This window comes from Hevea brasiliensis, chromosome 17, assembly GCF_030052815.1.
Source record: "Hevea brasiliensis isolate MT/VB/25A 57/8 chromosome 17, ASM3005281v1, whole genome shotgun sequence".
Classification (NCBI taxonomy): Eukaryota; Viridiplantae; Streptophyta; class Magnoliopsida; order Malpighiales; family Euphorbiaceae; genus Hevea; species Hevea brasiliensis.
In genome coordinates, this window is record NC_079509.1 from 387,251 (window position 1) to 408,212 (window position 20,962).

Genomic DNA, 20,962 nt, shown 5'->3' on the forward strand with positions numbered 1-20,962 from the left:
TATCATTAATTCCTGAATTTTTTACCAACATATTCATATTCCTTTCATATACTATTGATATTAATTTTTTTTTATGAATATAGTATTGATAATATTGAACAGCTACAAATATCATATTATTGCATAACAGCATAATAAAGAGTAAAAAAATAAGATTTAATGAATTATTATTATTATTATTATTATTATTATTATTATTATTATTATTATTGTTTTATTTATAAATTAAGTAAATTTTTTTAAAACTAATTTTCTAACAATGATATATATTTTAATTTATTTTAAAATTTTATAAAATTAATATTTAATTAAAGTGTAATAAAAAATTAAATGAATAATAATCAATTAATAGGGTGGGAGTAAAATTATAATTTCTTATTTTGATGACACATCGAAATGAGAATTTCTCTTGTTAAATTATGTCAAAGAGCTCCAAAAACAATAACAAAAAGTTAATAACTATATCTCATCAGAAGCCGTCTTAGCTCAGCCGGTAGAGCGCATGGCTTTTAACCATCCTTTGACAAGTTTCTTATACGATTATGTTAAAAATATATATACATTGTTGACCTCTTTCGCATCCACACTTTAATGGAATTATTTAGTATTGGGATTGATAAAAATAAAAGTTTTAGAGAAAAAAAAATACAAAATGTTTTATTTATTTTATGAAATATATTTTTCTGATGTGCTCAGAAAATTTTATTTAAAGAAAATATTTTATGAGTTTAAAAATTTTAATTATATAACACATTGTTTTCCAAAATATATATACACTTGGCCCATTAATTTGAGTTTCTAAATAGTTTATGGGCTAAACTGTATCAGTAACTCGATCACATATGATTCAACCTAAAAATAATATGATCACATATGATTTGGCTAATAGATATTTCGACCACACACGATTTTGGCCAGAAAATTGTTTGATCACTCATTGTTCTATCACACATGGTTTGGCCATAATAAAATAATTCGACTGCATATTATTTAATCACATATAGTTCAGTCATATATTATTTGATTAGAAGATGATTCAACCGTAAATTATTCAGGTAAAGTATAATTTATCAGCTTTAGATGGATAATTTATCTGCACCACATTTATTTATTCAGATGAATGGCTCATCAACTATATTGCTTACTCAAATGAATAATTTATCTGATATGTTGATACATTGATATTAAATGAGTGTTTTTTGGCCACTTTGTCGAGTTTGGCCCCACTTGACTCATTATTAATGGGTATTAACTAGCTCCATTGACAAAATATTATAAAAAAAATTTATATCTAATTTATTAGGGCTAAATTAGTTTATTAATATAGAATATCTTTTCATTAAGTGATATACATAAAATACTTAAGTTTAATTATTATATCAGTTATTAACTAATAAGTCTAAATATTATACTCATTACTAATTATTTTGTATATTTTTTTATTAACTAATAATACAAAATAATTTAGGCCTAAATTCAAAAAAGTAATGTTGTTAATTTAGAATACTTTAATTTAGCTTCAAATAAACAAAAGACCGCAAGGTTCAATTTCAATATACAATGACATTTTTATTAGAACATTTACTAATATTAGTTTTGACCTTAATGTGTATGGTACATTAATTTACTCATTATATAAACTCATGATTTTAATTTTATTTTATATAATCCTTTTTGAATTTTTTATATAATATAATATTATTATTTTATGTTATTTTCAATAGTCAATAAATTTAGTTATTTATTAATATATTAAAGTTAATTAAAAACATTATAAAAAAATAAAATTAATAAGTTATATTACTTTAATTAATTAAAGTATTATATGTAACACTCATAATTTTTAAATTAATTATTTTATGGGTAGATATTAATATTTTATTTTATTTGAATTTTGAAAAATTATTTGAAATTTTTCATATTTTAGAAATCAAGTCCGATTTTTCGAAAATATAAAACTTTGATGATTTTTAAAAAATTAATTTAAAAATTACGTGGCAAAACTAAAAATATATTTGAACTCTACGAATTTTTCTAAGTTTTTTAGAATTTTTTCAGAATTTTTGGGCCTCGTTTTCGATCACAGGGCAGAGTAAAAATTCAAATTTTTGTATCCTGAATCAGACCGGCAGAATCGAACGGGATCGGGTCGGACCGGTCGAATCGAACCAGCCCTTTCCTTTTTCCTTTCCCCTTCCCTCGCGCATCCCGACCTCTCTCCTTCTCTCCTCATTTTCTCTCTCCTCCCTCTGCCCCTTGCCGACCAACCACCGCCCCAGCCTCCTCAACTAGCCGGCGCACCTCCCCCGCCACTCCCCTAAAACCCACCCCTGTATGCGCGCGCCGCTTCGTCTTCCCGACTAAAATTTGACCGATCTGGCCACCGATTGGACCGGGTCTTATGCCAAAACTTATCTACACCTCGAGAGTTTTCCATAGACACCAAGAACATTAAAATTCATTAAGCGGGTTGTCCAATTTTTGTCCGGAAAGTTTTAGCCCATTTTGAATTTTAGGCTAAATTTCTCAAAAACTGTAAACCCTACCAAAAATCCAAGAGTACCAAAGTGCTCCACTTGTCGAGAGTTTTGGGGCAAAACCCATTTCAAATTTTTCCGAACCATTTTTCAGTGGGTCCCACGAGACTTCACATTATTTTTCTGAGCATTAAATAAGCTTAGAAAATTCCTTAAAAATTATATACTAACCCCCGTGTTACACGCTTCGCGTAGGTACCTTCAATTCGCGGAAATTCAACAATTGCTTAGGTCTGTAATTTTATACTGGGAAGACAGGCTACCAAAAAAGTCTCCGAATTTGGTCGAGGTCATAGGCTACACCACCATTTTCAGACGTCCTGGACGTGTTTTCAGGGTTGGAATTGGCATAGGTAAACACGAACCCTCATTTTTCTTATTTATTTAGTGCTTTATTTCGATTAAAAATCTATAAAATATTCGTGGTAAGTTAAAAAAATAGAATTCCTTTTGCGTTAGCTCTATAATATTGCTAAGGACAGCGAGGCAAAGTTTTAGAATTTTTAGAGCTTATTTGGGTAGTTTTTGCAAAAAGGGTAATTATAGGGACTAAATTGTAATTTTTCAAATTGTAATTGTTGACTATTTAGGTGGGCCCAAGAGGGGCCATGCAATGTGATTGAATTATAGATGTGTGGATTGTGGATATAGAAGTGCATTTTCAACCCTTTTGCAGGTTGGATAGGTCCTAGGTATAGGGAAAACTCTGCCAGAATTTCGGCACGACTTAGGATGTCGTTAGTCTTTTTCAAGCTTGTATCAAGTCAAATATATTAAATAATTTCAATGAAATTTATCAGGTGAGCCAAGACAGCCTTACTCCTCCGTCCAGCCTCCGCAGTGACCTCGGTTAAGTTTGTGAGTAAAATATTAATTTTAATTATAATTTCGATATTATTATATATTCAAGCATGCCCATACATCACTTATAATTATGTATCTATGTAGTTAAACACTAGACACATTTTATATTGTATTCATAATTGATGAAGTGCCATGAATGTTGTTTGTGGTAATTTGGAGCAGTGTGCGTGCATTGGCGTGCGTGTTATATGATATTGGATATGGACAGGACGGGTAGACACGGCTTGAGAGACACTCGCTGGGACCCCACATTTGATTTATTAAGTGAAAGTCCGGCTTGAGAGACACTCGCTGGCAGAGGTTTGATTAAGAGAGCTATATAGGGGATCAGCTCCCATATATGTACGTTGGTACAGTGTTGGGTGGGCGAATGCTCTAAATTACCTTTTTACTGCTATGATGTGGTTTGTATGAAAATTATGATGATGTTGCATTCCATACCTTAGAATGTATTAGCTTTAGTTAGCTATAGAAATTGTAATTAAAATTAGTATTTTACTCTCTGAGTCAAACACTCACTCCTGTTCATCTATTTTTTCAGGCTATAGGAGGATTACTTGTTGTGACTAACCTGCTCTTCTTCTTCGCAAATCAATTAGTAGTATTTATTATATTTTGTACAATTGAGTTAAATTTTAGACTCTGCATGTGTTAGGAGTATTTTAATTAATTTGGGTCTGTAATATAATATGGTGTTAAATTTGTAAGATTATTAATTGCATGTATGACTGGATTGGATGAGGGAGCTCAGCTCCCATTGGATTTTTTATATTATGAGCATGTGGAGGGTGAGCTGAGCTCCCCAATTTATTATATATTGTGTTTACAGGTTGGACGAGTCAAAAACTCCCTGTTAAACGGTCCATTTTATGGTCGGACGCTGTCCGGTTGAATTCTTGAAATTGAGCCCAATGGGCCTTAGGATTGGGTTGAATAATAGTTAGGCTTACTACGGGTCTCGGGGGCTTTAGGCTAGCCTAGGTTCTAGTGCCGGTTCGGCCCATAGGTTGGGTCGTGACAAATTTGGTATCAAAACTTAGGCTCCAAATTCATAGGGAATATATGTCTAAAGTTTTGGGAAGAGTCTAATATGAGTCACATGCAGAGAATAGGGTCCACATTCATCCTTGCATTGTCATCTTTGCTTATAGTTTCTGTTTTATATAATTGTGTATAAATATGAGTCTATAGAGCTGTATAACATGCCGTTTTGAATTTTTGTGGGCTAATGCTGCTGAATTTCAGGAAAATGCGTAGAAGCAGAAGAGCTACCACTGCACCAGAACGGGATGTGCCAGACGAGGTGTCAGCACAGGATGAGGCGCCTGCCCTAAGGAGGCAGGGCAGGAGACCTAGAGGTACTTATGTAGAAGAGCAACCGCCACCAATTCAGGAATAGTCTTTTATGGCCCAGGGTCCCATGGACCAATGGCAGCTACCTTAGCTAGATTGCAGAGAACCATCGATATAATGGCACAGTATATGGTACACCCTCCCCAACAGCAGCAGCCCACTACACCAAGAGGGGAACCTTACAAACAAATAATTAATTTCAAGAAGTTGGTGCCTGGTACTTATGATGTGTCAGATGATGTATATCAGTTTTTAGACTCATGCAGATAAGCAGGGATAGACTTCAGTTAACTAACAGGAGATTGGTAGAGTGTATACATCATGTATTGGAGCCAGTGCCAAGACAGTGGATGACAGACTATGTACTACCTCGTATTGAGGGATTATCATGGACCCAGTTTGTGGAAATGTTCATCAGCATGTTTTTGCCAGAAAACTTCAAAGATCAAAAGCAGTGGGCCTTTGAGTCCTTAAGGCAGAATGGAAGATCCATAGATGAATATGCTATAGAATTTTTAAAACTGAGTAGATATCTTTCACAGCAGTGGCTACAGAAACTATGAAGGTAAAGAGATTCCTGAAGGGGCTAGACAGGAGGTATGCAAACCTGGCCATGATATCTTATCAGTCTTTTGATATGGTAGTTGATCAAGCCCGACAGATTGAGATTAGCTATACAGGAGATGATAGTGGAAGAGCAAAGAAGAATAGAGCATAAGGTTATTCAGGTGTTCCCTACATGGGCACAACCGATAGCGGAGGCCAAAGTCACTACAGAGGAAGGGGTAGAAACAATAAGAAGTGAAGTTTTAAACACAAATCTCGAGGATTCAGACCCGGGTATGGATCTAGCAGTGGTCATAATTCAGGTTACAGCAGTTCTGAGTCTGGTTCAAGATCCTCCTTGGCACATTGCACGCAGTGTGGAAGAGGACATTCAGAACCTTGTATGATGGGTTCAGGAGTATGTTTCTGGTGTGGCCAGCAGGATCACTTTGCTAGAGAATGTCCAATGTTCAGCGAGCCACAAATGGGGTCACAGGGTTATATTGCAAATGTTCCTCGTCAATTGTATCATGGTGCTTCCAACATGGCAGGCAGTCAGTTCAATGGCCAATAGGGCCGAGGACAAGGAGGACATGGATTGAGAGGCAGGGAAGGAGGTAGAAGTCAATTTTAGGGTTCTGCAATGCAGGATAGGGGTCAAGCTTAAGTTTTCACCTTTTCCCACCAGGATGCTCAGGCTTCCATTACAGTTGTGGCAGGTATTCTTCTAGTTTGTTCCTATGAGGCTCATGTTCTGATAGATCCGGGTGTTAGGCACTCATTTGTCTCTCCTGTTTTTGCTCGAGACTGGGTAGGAACCCTACAACTTTAGAATGCCCATTGTCTATAACTACCCCACTTAGTGATAACATAGATGTGGAAATAGTTTTTCTAGGTAGCCCAGTGGTAATGAATGGAAGAATCCTCCCAGCAGACTTGGTTCCTTTATCAGTAATGGATTTTGATGTAATTTTAGGAATGAATTGGCTGGCAACTCATTATGCCACTTTAGACTGCAGGAACAAAAAGGTGTATTTCCACATACCTAGTGTGGAAGAGTTTAACTTTGATGGTGACAGGAGCTTGGCTCCATATAACTTGGTGTCAGCAATTAGTGCTAGAAAAATGTTGAGGTGTGGATGTCAAGGGTATTTGGCATTGGTGAGAGATACATCTATAGAAGGTGTTAATATGGAAAATGTTCCTATTGTCAGAGAATTCATGGATGTCTTCCCTGAGAAGCTTCCAAGGTTGCCACCCAGAAGGAAAATAGAGTTCTGCATTAATGTTGTGCCGAGTACAAACCCCATATCCATGCCGCCTTATAAAATGGCACTAGCAGAATTGAAAGAGCTAAAGAAGCAGCTGCAGGAGCTTTTAGACAAGGGTTTCATACGTCCGAGCACTTCACCTTGGGGAGTTCCTGTACTATTTGTGAGAAAGAAAGATGGGTCTTTAAGGTTGTGTATTAATTATAGATAGCTGAACATGGTGACTGTGAAGAACAAGTATCCTTTTCCTCAGATCGATAATCTGTTTGATCAGCTCCAAGGGGCTAGATTCTTTTCCAAAATTGACCTACGATTGTCATGACCCAACCTATGGGCCGGACCGGCACTAGGACCTGGGCCAGCCTAAAGCCCCCGAGGCCCGTAGTAAGCCTAACTGTTCATTTACCCAATGCTGAGGCCCATTTGGGCCCAATTTCAAGAAAACAAACGGACAGAGTCCGGCCATAAAATGGACTTACCAACGGGGAGTTTTTGACTCACCCGACCTGTAAACACAATAAACAATCCATTGGGGAGCTCAGCTCACCCTCCACATACTCATCAACATAATAATAAATGGGAGCTCAGCTCCCTCATCCAATCCATCAAACAGACTTAAAATATTAAGTTTACAGGTCCAACATGAATATAATATTACAGACCAATTTCAAATAATTACTGCTAACACATGCGGAAATTCTAGGAGTAATTAAAATTACACAATATTGATAAACAACCTGCGAGGTAAAAAGGCAGGTTAACCCAGAACAAAATATCCTCCTGTGGCCTGTAAAATTTTTGAACAGGAGTGAGCGTTCGACTCAGAGAGTAAAATATCAATCTTAACTATAATCTCTATAACTATCTGAAACTAATGCAACCTGTAGAGTGAAATGCAACATACACAACATTTTCACATCATAACATCAAAAGGTAATTTGGAGCACTCACACACCTGTAGTATCAATCATAACATATGGGGCCGATCCCTATCTGACTCTCTTAAATCCAACACCGTGCGGCCAATTACTCAAGCTCGGACTTCCACTTAATAACCAAATCGAGGTCCCAGAATTACTCAAGCCGTGACTACCCCTCGAAGGAACGGGTCCCAATTACTCAAGCCGTGACTACCCGTCCTTTCCATAGTCCACACCACATCACACTCACGCGTACTCACGCTCACTTCTCCAAATTACCACAAAAACATCAATGGTTCTTCATCAGTTTTGTATGCAACATAAATCGTGCCTAGAGTTTAACTACATAAATATATGCATATAAGTGATGCATGGGCATGCTGAACATATAATAATATCGAAATTATAATTAAAATTAATATTTTACTCACAGACTTGACGACAAATTACTGTGGCGGTTGGGCGGAGGAAGAAGGTTGTCCCGGCTCACCTGACAATCATATTACATTTATTTAATACAATCTGACTCAATACAAATAAAGAAAAAGACCAATTACGTTCTAAGTCGTGCCGAAAATCCGTGAGTCTCCCTATACCTAGGACCTACCCAACTGCAAAAGGGCTAAAACGCACTTCTATACTCACAATCCATACATCAACAGTTCAATCATATCACACAGCCCCTCCTGGGCCCATCAAATCAATCATCCATCACAATACGCAAAATTTCAATTTAGTCCTTATTATTGATCATTTTTGCAAAAACTGCCCAAACAAGCTCTAAAAATTATAAAACTTTGCCCCGCGGTCTTTAGCAATACTACTAAGCTATTGCAAAAAGAATCGTAATTTTCTAAGCTACCACGAATATTTTATGGATTTTTAATCCTATTTAAGCACTAGAAAATTACGTAAAAACTAGGTTCGGGTTTACCTTTGCCGATTCCGACTTCGGGGACGCGCTCGGGACATCTGACAATGGGGGGCTAGCCAAAACCTCGGCCCAATTCGGAGACTTTTCCGGTCACGGGTCTGTCTGGCCCGAAATTTGCAGACCCGGTCAACTGTCGAATTTCCGCGAATCGAGGATACCTACACGAAGCCCATAACACGGGGGTTAGCACAAAAATTTTTAATTTTCTAAGCTCATTTAATGCTCGAAATTACATTGCGAAGTTCGTGGGACCACCAAAACGGTGTCGGAAAAATTCGAAATTTATGTCGTTGCGAAGCTCTCGACGAATGGAGCGTGCTGGTGGCCTCGGTTTCCTCGTGGGATTCACGGTTTTCGAGAAATCTAGCCCAAAAGTCGAAATGGGCTAAAATCCCGAGCAAAAATCGGACAAACCGCTCGATGGATTTCGGCGTTCTTGGTGTCTATGGAAAGCTCTCGCCGAGTAGATGATTTTAGACACAAGACCCGGTCCAATCGGTGGCCGGATCGGCCGGATTTGGCCGGAGAAACTGGAGCGACGCGCGCGCGCAGGGGAGGGGAGGAGAGAGAAAAGAAAGAGAAAAGAGAGGGACGACGCGCGCGGGAGAAGAAAAAGGAAAGGGAGCCGGTTCGATTCGACCGGTCCGATCCGGTCCGGTTCGATTCGGCCGGTTCGATTCGAAATACAAAATTTTGAATTTTTACTCTGCCTCGGGACCGAAAACGAGGTCCAAAAATTCCGAAAAAATTCCGTAAAACTCAGAAAAATACGTAGACTCCAAATATATTTTTAGTTTTGCCACGTGGTCTTTAAATTAATTTTTAAAAATCATCAAAGTTTATATTTTCGAAAAATCGAACCCGATTTTTAAAATCCGAAAAATCTCAAAAAAATTCCTAAAATTTAAATAAAATTAAAATATCAAAAATACTCATAAATAATAAAATTTGGGGTGTTACATTCTTCCCCCCTTACAGAAAATTCCTCGAATTTTTACACAAGGCAGAATAAAACACATGATTATGCATTGAACAAGTAAGGGTACTTGCTACGATTGTCCCGCTCTGACTCCCAGGTGCACTCTTCCACTGACTGACTCCTCCACAAAACCTTAACCATAGGGATCTGTTTGGATCTCAGCTGTCTCACTTGGTAGTCCACTATGGCTACAGGCTGCTCCTCAAATGTCAAATTTTCTTTTAGCTCTATCACATCCATTGCGAGTACATGAGAAGGATCGGGAATGTATTTCCTGAGCATGGAGATGTGAAACACGGGATGAACGTGAGAAAGGTTGGGTGGTAGCTCTAACCGGTAGGCAACTGCTCCAACTCTATCAGTAACCTCAAAAGGTCCGATATACCGAGGTGCCAACTTGCCCTTCTTTCCGAATCTCATGACTCCCTTCATTGGAGATACCTTCAGGAATACATAGTCGCCATCGCAAACTCCACATCCCTCCGTCTGGGTGCATAACTCTTACGCCTCGAAAATTTTTTTGATCGTTCCACGATTAAGGGAACCATCTCTGAAGTGTACTGCACTAGGTCTACATCATGCACTTTCGCTTCCCCCATTTCTGTCCAACACAGAGGAGACCTACACTTTCTTCCATATAATGCCTCATAGGGTGCCAACCCTATCTTTGGAGTGATAATCGTTGTTGTAGGCAAACTCCACGAGCTAGCTGCTCATCCCACTGACCTCCAAAATCCAAGACACTCATGCGAAGCATGTCTTCCAGTGTTTGGATCGTCCTTTCGATTTGTCCGTGCATACGAGGGTGGAAGGCATCTTGAAGTTCAACTGTGTGCCAAGTGACTCCTGCAACTTTCTACAAAACCGAGAAGTGAACTGGGGCCCTCATCGGATATTATGGAAGCGGAACTCCATGCAATCGACTATTTCTCGAATGTAGAGCCGGGCATCTTGTGCCACGAGTATGTAGTCTTTGCGGTAAGAAGTGAGCTGATTTGGTCAAGCGGTCTACAATTACCCATATCGAGTCATATCCTCGCATGGTGCAGGCAACCCGATCCACAAAATCCATAGTAATCATTTCCCACTTCCATTCTAGGATAGGGAGCTCTTGCAGCCTTCCACAGCGGTCTCTGGTGTTCAAACTTCACCTTCTGACAAGTCAAGCACTTGGACACAAAGTCTGCTATGTCTCTCTTCATGCCATTCCACCAGTAGCTATCTTTCACATCATGGTACATCTTGGTGGAACCTGGGTGGATACTGTACAGTGTATAGTGTGCCTCTTGCATGATTTCATTTCTGAGATTGTCCACATCGGGCACACATATCCTAGAACCTTGCACTAGGGCGCCATCATTGGCAAATCCAAACTCACCACCTTCACCTTGTTGTACTCTTTCTATGATCTTCATCAATTGTTGGTCTCTGTGCTGGGAAACTCTAACTCTGTCCCTCAAGTCTGGCCTCACTGAAAAGTGAGCCAACAATACCCCCTCATCTGAAAGATCTAGGATTAGACCTTGATCCATCAACTCATGTACTTCCTGAATCAATGGTCTTTTCTCTGCTGAAATGTGCGCCAAACTGCCAGAAGATTTTCTGCTCAAGGCATCTGCCACAACATTGGCCTTCCCAGGGTGGTACTGGATGGTGCAATCATAGTCTTTCAGAAGCTCCATCCATCTCCTCTGTCTCAAGTTTAAATCCCTCTGTTGGAAGATGTACTTTAAACTCTTATGGTCGGTGTATATCTCGCACACTTCACCGTACAGGTAGTGTCTCCAGCTTTTAAGTGAAAAGACTACACCGCCATTTCCAAATCATGGGTGGTGTAGTTCTGCTCATGCCTCTTCAGCTGCCTTGAAGCATAAGCCACTACCTTTCCATTCTGCAGCAAAACACACCCTAGGCCAACTCGGGAGGCGTCACAGTACACGGCGTATCCTTCACCACTCACAGGTAGTGTCAACACAGGGGCAGTGGTTAGACACTCCTTGAGCTTCTGGAAACTCACCTCACAGTCATCTGTCCAAATGAATGGAACATTCTTCCTGGTCAACTTAGTTAGGGGAGCCGCTATCCTGGAGAAATCTTGCACAAAACGCCTGTAGTAGCTAGCTAAACCCAGAAAACTTCGCACCTCAGTGACTGTTGTAGGCCTAAGCCAATCAGTTACAGCTTCAATTTTCTTGGGATCCACTTGAATACCGTCACTTGAAACCACGTGTCCCAAGAATGAGATGCTTTCTAGCCAAAATTCACATTTGAAAATTTGGCGTATACCGTGCTCCTCAAAGTCCGCAACACCATCCTCAAGTGCCACACGTGTTCTTCCTCGGTCAGAGTATACTGAATGTCATCTATGAATACGATGACAAAACGGTCCAAAAATGGCTTGAACACCCTGTTCATCAAGTCCATGAAGGCTGCTGGTGCATTAGTGAGTCCAAAAGACATCACCAATAACTCATAATGACCATATCTTGTCCTGAAAGCCGTTTTGGACACGTCCTCATTCCTGATTCTCAATTGATGGTAGCCTGACCGCAGGTCTATCTTGGAAAAGAATCTAGCTCCTTGGAGCTGATCAAACAAATCATCGATCCGAGGAAGTGGATACTTGTTCTTCACAGTCACCTTGTTCAGCTGTCTGTAGTCGATACACAACCTCAATGACCCATCCTTCTTTCTCACAAATAGAACAGGAGCACCCCAGGGTGAAGTGCTCGGACGTATGAAACCCTTGTCCAAGAGCTCCTGTAGTTGCTCCTTCAGCTCTTTCAATTCTGCTGGTGCCATCCTGTAAGGTGGCATCGATATGGGGTTTGTACCCGGAATAACATCAATGCAGAACTCTATTCCCCTTTCTGGTGGCAACCCTGGAAGCTCTTCAGGGAAGACATCCATGAATTCTCTGACAACAGGAACATTTTCCATGCTGACACCTTCTACAGATGTATCTCTCACCAATGCCAAATACCCTTGGCATCCACGCCTCAACATTTTTCTGGCACTAATTGCTGACACCAAATTATATGGAGTCACGCTCCTGTCACCATCAAAGCTAAACTCTTCCACACCCGGTATGTGGAAGTATACCTTTGTTCTGCAGTCTAAGGTGGCATAATGAGTTGCCAACCAGTCCATCCCCAGGATTACATCGAAATCCATTACTGGTAGAGGAACCAAGTCTGCTGGGAGGATCTTTCCATCCACTACCACTGGGCTGCCCGGAAATACCATGTCTACATCTATGTTGTCACTAAGTGGGGTAGCTACCGACAAAGGGCATTCTAAGGTTGTAGGGTTTCTACCCAACCTCATGGCAAACACAGGGGAGACAAATGAGTGCGTAGCACCCGGATCTATCAAAACACGAGCCTCATAAGAATGGACTGGAAGAATACCGCCACAACAAAGATTTGAAGCTTGAGCATCTGGTGGGTCGGTGAAAACCCGAGCTTGACCCCTACGAGTGGCGTAACCACGACATCGACTTCTACCTCTGATCGCCTCCAAATCCACGTCCCCCTTGTCCTCGGCCTGTTGGCCATCGATCGCACTGCCATGTTGGAAGCGCCGGATACAATCTGTGAGGAACATTCGCAATGAGAACCACTGTGACCCCATCGTGGCTCATTGAACATGGGGCATTCTCTAGCAAAGTGACCGGTTGGCCACACACGAAGCATACTCTGATCCCATCAAACAAGGTCCTGAATGTCCTCTTCCACACTGTGCACAAGGTGCCAAGGAGGATCTGAACCGGACCGAACTCATGTACCGGCACCTTTCTTTGGATCCGTACTCAGTGCAGATCCTCGTGGTCGGTTATGCAAACCACTTCTCTTGCTCCTACCCTTTCCTCTGTAATTACCACAGCCACCACCGTCAGGAGTACCCATGGAAGGGACACACGAGGAACCCTCTGCTCTGTTTTCTTTGCTCTTCTTTGTCATCCACAAAGATAGCTAATCTCAATCATGCAGCTCGATCAACCACCACATCAAAAGGCGATCCGACATCATGGCCAGGTTCGCATACCTCCTGTCAAGCCCCTTTAGGAATCTTTTCACCTTCATAGTCTCTGTAGATACTGCTGTAGGGGCATATCCACTCAATTCCAGAAATTCTGTAGCATATTCATCTACAGACCTGCCATTCTGTCTTTAGGCCTCAAAGCCCCACCGCTTCGATCTCTCTCAAGCTTTACGCACAAACCGATTGATAAAAAGTACCACAAACTGAGCCAATTTAAAACCATCCATCCTGCGTAACACGAAGTCATTCATCCATTTCCTAGGAATGGGACACATGACCTGCTGCATACATTCTATCAATCTTCTATCACCAATCAGATTATGTTCCTGCCGTGCAGGAATCCAAAAACCGATATGCATCGTCTGACACATCATAGGTACCAGGCACCAACTTCTTAAAATTTATGATCTGTTTGTAAGGTTCCCCTCTTGGTGCGGTGGACTGCTGCTGCTGTGGAGGGTGGACCATATACTGCGCCATCATGTCGATGGTTCTCTGCAGACCAGCTAGAGTAGCTGCCATGGGGTCCATGGGACCCTGTGCCATGAAAGACTGTTCTTGAACTGTGGGTAGCTGCTCTTCTACTTGAGCAGCTCTAGGCCTCCTACCCCGCCTCCTCGGGGCAGGCGCCTCATCATGTGCTGACACCTCGTCAGCACATCCAGTTACAGTGCGATGACAGCTCTCCTGCTTCTACGCATTTTCCTGAAATTCAGCAGCATTAGCCCACAAAATTCAAAATTGCACATTGCACAGCTCTATAGACTCATATTTACACACAATATATGAAGCAGAAACTAGAAGCAAAGACGACAATGCAAGACGAATATGGACCCTATTTTTCCGCATGTGACTCCTATTAGACTTTTCCCAACACTTTAGACAACTTTTCCCTAGGAATCTGGAGCCTAAGCTCTGATACCACATTTGTCACGACCCAACCTATGGGCCGGACCGGCACTAGGACCTGGGCCAGCCTAAAGCCCCCGAGGCCCGTAGTAAGCCTAACTGTTCATTTACCCAATGCTGAGGCCCATTTGGGCCCAATTTCAAGAAAACAAACGGACAGAGTCCGGCCATAAAATGGACTTACCAACGGGGAGTTTTCGACTCACCCGACCTGTAAACACAATAAACAATCCATTGGGGAGCTCAGCTCACCCTCCACATACTCATCAACATAATAATAAATGGGAGCTCAGCTCCCTCATCCAATCCATCAAACAGACTTAAAATATTAAGTTTACAGGTCCAACATGAATATAATATTACAGACCAATTTCAAATAATTACTGCTAACACATGCGGAAATTCTAGGAGTAATTAAAATTACACAATATTGATAAACAACCTGCGAGGTAAAAAGGCAGGTTAACCCAGAACAAAATATCCTCCTGTGGCCTGTAAAAATTTTTGAACAGGAGTGAGCGTTCGACTCAGAGAGTAAAATATCAATCTTAACTATAATCTCTATAACTATCTGAAACTAATGCAACATCTAGAGTGAAATGCAACATACACAACATTTTCACATCATAACATCAAAAGGTAATTTGGAGCACTCACACACCTGTAGTATCAATCATAACATATGGGAGTGATCCCCTATCTGACTCTCTTAAATCTAACACAGTGCCGGTAATTACTCAATCTCGGACTTCCACTTTATAACCAAATCGAGTGTCCCAGCGAATTACTCAAGCCGTGACTACCCCTCGAAGGAACGGGTCCCAGCGAATTACTCAAGCCGTGACTACCCCGTCCTTTCCATAGTCCACACCACATCACACGCACGCCAACGCACGCACACTGCTCCAAATTACCACAACAACATCCATGGTACATCAACAGTTATGAATGCAACATAAATCGTGCCTAGAGTTTAACTACATAAATATATGCATATAAGTGATGCATGGGCATCTTTGAACATATAATAATATCGAAATTATAATTAAAATTAATATTTTACTCACAGACTTGACGACAAATTACAGAGCGGCAAGGTGAGGAAGAAGGCATCGGCTCACGACAATCATATTACATTTATTTAATACAATCTGACTCAATACAAATAAAGAAAAAGACCAATTACGCCCTAAGTCGTGCAAAAATCCGCAGAGTCTCCCTATACCTAGGACCTACCCAACCCGCAAAAGGGCTAAAAACGCACTTCTATACTCACAATCCATACTTCAACAGTTCAATCATATCACACAGCCCTCCCGCCCATCAAATCAATCATCCATCACAATACGCAAAATTTCAATTTAGTCCTTATTATTGATCATTTTTGCAAAAGCGCCCAAACAAGCTCTAAAAATTATAAAACTTTGCCTCGCGGTCCTTAGCAATATTACTAAGCTATTGCAAAAGAATCGTAATTTTCTAAGCTACCACGAATATTTTATGGATTTTTAATCCTATTTAAGCACTAGAAAATTACGTAAAAACTAGGTTCGGGTTTGCCGATTCCGACTTCGAGACGCGCCGACGTCGACAATGGGGCTAGCCAAAACCTCGCCCAATTCGAGACTTTTCCGGCCACGGTCCGTCTGCCCGAAATTTGCGCATCTTGGTCAATCGCCGAATTTCCGCGAATCGAGGATACCTACACGAAGCCCATAACACGGGGGTTAGCACATAAATTTTTCAGAATTTTCTAAGCTCATTTAATGCTCGAAATTACACCGCTGTTCGTGGGACCCACCAAAAACGGTGTCGGAAAAATTCGAAATTTATGTCGCGAAGCTCTCACGAATGGAGCGTCTTTGGTGGCCTCGGTTTCCTCGTGGATTCACGGTTTTGAAATCTACCCCAAAAGTCGAAATGGGCTAAAATCTTCCCGAGCAAAAATCGGACAAACCGCTCGATGGATTTCGGCGTTCTTGGTGTCTATGGAAAGCTCTCGCCGAGTAGATGATTTTAGACACAAGACCCGGTCCAATCGGTGGCCGGATCGGCCGGATTTGGCCGGAGAAACTGGAGCGACGCGCGCGCGCAGGGGAGGGGAGGAGAGAGAAAAGAAAGAGAAAAGAGAGGGACGACGCGCGCGGGAGAAGAAAAAGGAAAGGGAGCCTGATCCGGTTCGGTTCGATTCGGCCGGTTCGATTCGAAATACAAAATTTTGAATTTTTACTCTGCCTCGGGACCGAAAACGAGGTCCAAAAATTCCGAAAAAATTTCGTAAAACTCAGAAAAATACGTAGACTCCAAATATATTTTTAGTTTTGCCACGTGGTCTTTAAATTAATTTTTAAAAATCATCAAAGTTTATATTTTCGGAAAATCGAACCCGATTTTTAAAATCCGAAAAATCTCAAAAAAATTCCTAAAATTTAAATAAAATTAAAATATCAAAAATACTCATAAATAATAAAATTTGGGGTGTTACAACGATCAGGCTACCATCAGTTGAGAATCAGGAACGAGGATGTGTCCAAGACAGCATTCAGGACAATATATGTTCATTATGAGTTTTTGGTGATGTCTTTTGGACTCACTAATGCACCAGCGGCTTTTATGGACTTGATGAACAGGGTGTTCAGGCTATTCCTGGACCGTTTTGTCATCGTATTCATAGATGACATATTAGTATATTCTCAGACCAAGGAAGAACATGTGTGGTATTTGAGGATGGTATTGCAGACTTTGAGGGAGCACCAGCTACATGCCAAATTTTCAAAATATGAATTTTGGCTAGAAAGTATCTCATTCTTGGGACACATGTTTTCTAGTCAAGGTATTCAAGTGGATCCCAAGAAAATTGAGGTTGTAACTAATTGCTTAGGCCTACAATAGTTACTGAGACACGAAGTTTTCTGGGCCTAGCTGACTACTATAGACGCTTTGTATAGGATTTCTCCAGGATAGCAGCTCTCTTAACTAAGTTAACTCAGAAGAATGTTCCATTCATTTGGACAGATGATTGTGAGGAGAGCTTCTAGAAGCTTAAGAAATGTATAACTACCACCCCTGTGTTGACATTACCGATGAGTGGTGAAGGATATACCGTGTACTGTGATGCCTCCAGAATTGGCTTAGGGTGTGTTTTGATACAAAATGTGTAACACCCCCGGTTGCATAGCCTGGTAGATTTCACTGTTCTGGTGACCGGTGTCGGTCCGGACAATTAAGGGGATTAGGACCACACTTAAGACAACTTAAGAAGCCATAAACACAAATAATTAGTAATGTTTAATTAGTTGACTATAAATAAGAAAAACAGAACATAAGAAGTTAAACGAGCCGAGAGTCACAGCGATGAGTGACCTCCTCGGGAACGACTGCGAAGTCATTTTAAACTCAAATTTCGAACCTTAAAAAGTGACGCTGCGGTCCTTAGGACCCTTATGAACACAATGGAAAAGAGAAAATCACGAAAAAGAACTGTTAAGCCAGTCAAATAATTTGGTCAGGGAGCCGGAAAAAATATTGGATTATTTGCAAACCGGGATGAACCGGCGAGGGGCAATTTGGTCAATTGACCCCGAGAGCTGACTCCTGACCTAACTGTCAAATAAAATTGGAGAAAAGAAAATTTCAGAATCGAGAATTAAATTAAAGAACTAATAGAAAAAAAATAAATAGAAAAAAAAGAGAAGAAGATGGAATAGTCAAAGGTGATGACACATGCATGATGCCATAAGTAATTTAATTAAAATTTTATTTAATTAGAATTATGGTCTTCCTAAGACATATAATAACAAAAAGAAAAGAAAAAAAATGATTTCTTCTCCCAATTTCCGTCAACCCTCATTTCCTCTCTCATTTCTCTCATTTCCTTAACCTCCTCCATTGAAGCTCACTAAAAAGCTTCTTAAACCCAAGATTTGAGCCATAAAATTTATAAGTTTCTTAATTAAAACTTGTAGTTGAGTCTTGTTAAGAAGATTGGGAAGAGAAAAATTTAAAAAAGCTTGAAGAATCAAGAAGTTGGAAAGCTCCAATTGAGGTAAGCTCTCTTCCTTAATTTTGATTGAATTATAAGTATAGAAGTAAGATGAAAGTGGCTATAAATACATGAAAACATGCAAAATCATGCCTATCTATAACCCTAGGAATTTTGGCCAGCAGCAAACTAATGTTGAAATGGGTAATTTTGATACAAATAATGAAGTGGTTAAGTGTAAGTGAGGGTATGAGTACTAAAAATGCAATTAGAATTCAACAAGTGAGTAAGATGGATGAGTTAGGGTTTTGAATATTAGGGTTTGTGAACCAAAAATGTGAGAAATGAGCAAATGATATCTTTGACCTATTGTGAAGTGAAATAATGGTCAATTATGACCAAATGAATGTGTGGGAATTGTTGGAATGAAAGCCAAATTCGTAGGTTTAATGGTCATGCTGCTGGCAGCATGACCAAACCCACTTTGAAGGACCAAAACTCAAATTTTACAAGTCTAATTGATATGCCACCAATTGGAGATGAAAATAGACATAAAAGAGCACAATTTTCATTAAGGAACCATGGCAAAAAACTGACCAAAACTTGGTGAAACAATTGACCAAAGTGAATTCATTGCAGGCTGCCACTGCACTAAATTGACCAAATGAATAGTAACTGTTCATTTGGTCATAACTCGAGTTAGACAGGTCAGATTGACCTGAAATTTGGCCAGAGGTTAGAGGGAATATAGATCTAAAACTTTCATGAAGAACATCACCCCAAATTATGCCATTAACCCATTCAAATTATTGAGCAAAGTTAGGTTACCAAACCTGCAACTCTGCAGAATTTTCAGTGAGCAGCAATGTTTGGATGGCTATAATTCCCTCTAGAAAACTCGGATTTAGACGATTCTTGAACCGATGGAAACCTAAGACATAGTAGAACATTTCATATGAAGAAAGTTAGACCAAATTATGAACTTAACTTAATCAAATTACTGACCAAAGTTGGATAAAAAATCTGTCAGACCCAAAATACCAATATAAACAGTGCACATGAACAGTAAACTTATTTTGGCTATAACTTGAGCTACAAAACTCCGATTGAGGTGATCCAAAAATGAGAATATACTTAAGACAATAAAGAACATTTTCTATGAAGGAAGTTTTGTTAAATTCCAACAGTAGATCGACCAATGGAATAGTGCAACTTCGGAGAACCAAAACCGAAAATTGGCAATTTTGCCAAAATGACCTAAGCTTTAAACAAATGACCAAAACCAACAAGTTTGGTGACCAAAATGTGGTATGTGAGTGAAGTTGGAGTTCGCATACCTATTAAGCCTTAGAAAGTCAATAATTTGACTTGAATAGTGTAGTGAATAGTAACCCGAAACACAAAATTTCGAGAACGTCGAATTTAACACGTTAGAGCTAGGTAAATATGAAGTTAAGTTTATTTTGGATTTATTTTAAGTTTTAGTACTGAAACATTGGAAAATTTCGTGTTTCAGTGGAAAAGAATATCGGGACAGAACCCGAGGAGTCGAGTCAAGGCCAACAGGCGACTCGTTTGAGGTTTGTGCACAACATATACTTTTATAATCATCTTTTGCATATCTTTTTGAATAATATGAAATATCGGATTATGGCATTCTTATGATGTTTGATCTAAATTATTGAAAGTTATTATGTATATTTGAAAAGACAATGTTTAGCAAATTGTTAAGATAAGTTTTGAAACCACAGTGTCATGACCACATATTTGAACACCTCACTAGCACGACTAGTGGGGGTAATTAGTTTTGAATTTTGATTCCTTCTCTGGAGAAGTGTTGAGGTGTGCCAGTAGAAGAGGATGTGAATGGATATCCATATATTTGAGCTAGCTAGCCTTGTGATATGATTTCTCTTTAGCCTCTGGCTATTGAGATTCATGTGATTTCTCTTTAGCCTCTGGCTATTGAGATTCTATTTGTTTCGAATGGCGTGATCTAACTGTGGGTTTTATGAAATGTGTTTTGATACTTTGAAATGAACTTGGTTTACATGTAAAATCTCACAATGCATGATTGTATTTAATTTTCATGTTTAGCCAAATTTTTGAATGAATGTGCTTTAAGCTTTGCATAAAGATTATTTTAGTATATTGTGTACCACTGAGTCCTAGTACTCAGCGATAGCTTTTATTGCTGTCGCAGATACAGAGACTAGAGGAACAGTAGACTGAGCTGCTGAAGTGTGTGAAGTCATCAGCTTGAAGCCTTCGGATATAATTTATACCCTAACTGTAAATACTTCTTTTGATGTATATATTGCACATAAATGTATGGACATGTAAAAATGGGTCTTGAGCAGCTTGTACAAAAATTTGTATGAAGTTTGTAATAAAGTTTAGTTGTATTTCTTTTGATATAAATTTTGTAAGAATGTATAAAAATTGTGTTGTCACTAATGAAATGTATTGCTAGTATGTTGAGAAATTTATTGAGTTTGATTGTGAAATTTGAAGTAGTGGTTGAGAAAATTTTTAGAAGTGCTTTTTACAAGTATTTGAAGAACGGTTTTCTCAAAATACAGAGGAAACTCTGTCAAAATTTTTATAGAATTTGCGGAAAACT

The 20,962-nt window shown here is 39.6% G+C and overlaps 1 long non-coding RNA gene across 1 annotated transcript; it reads right to left on the minus strand.

The window, feature by feature from the left end:
- Positions 1-7,192: 7,192 nt before the first annotated feature.
- On the minus strand, positions 7,193-8,609 carry LOC131175449 (uncharacterized). Its single transcript, XR_009145658.1, has 3 exons — positions 8,426-8,609; positions 7,923-7,981; positions 7,193-7,358 (listed from the first exon to the last, which is right to left on the minus strand). It is a non-coding gene; the product is annotated as an uncharacterized LOC131175449 (long non-coding RNA).
- Positions 8,610-20,962: the final 12,353 nt, after the last annotated feature.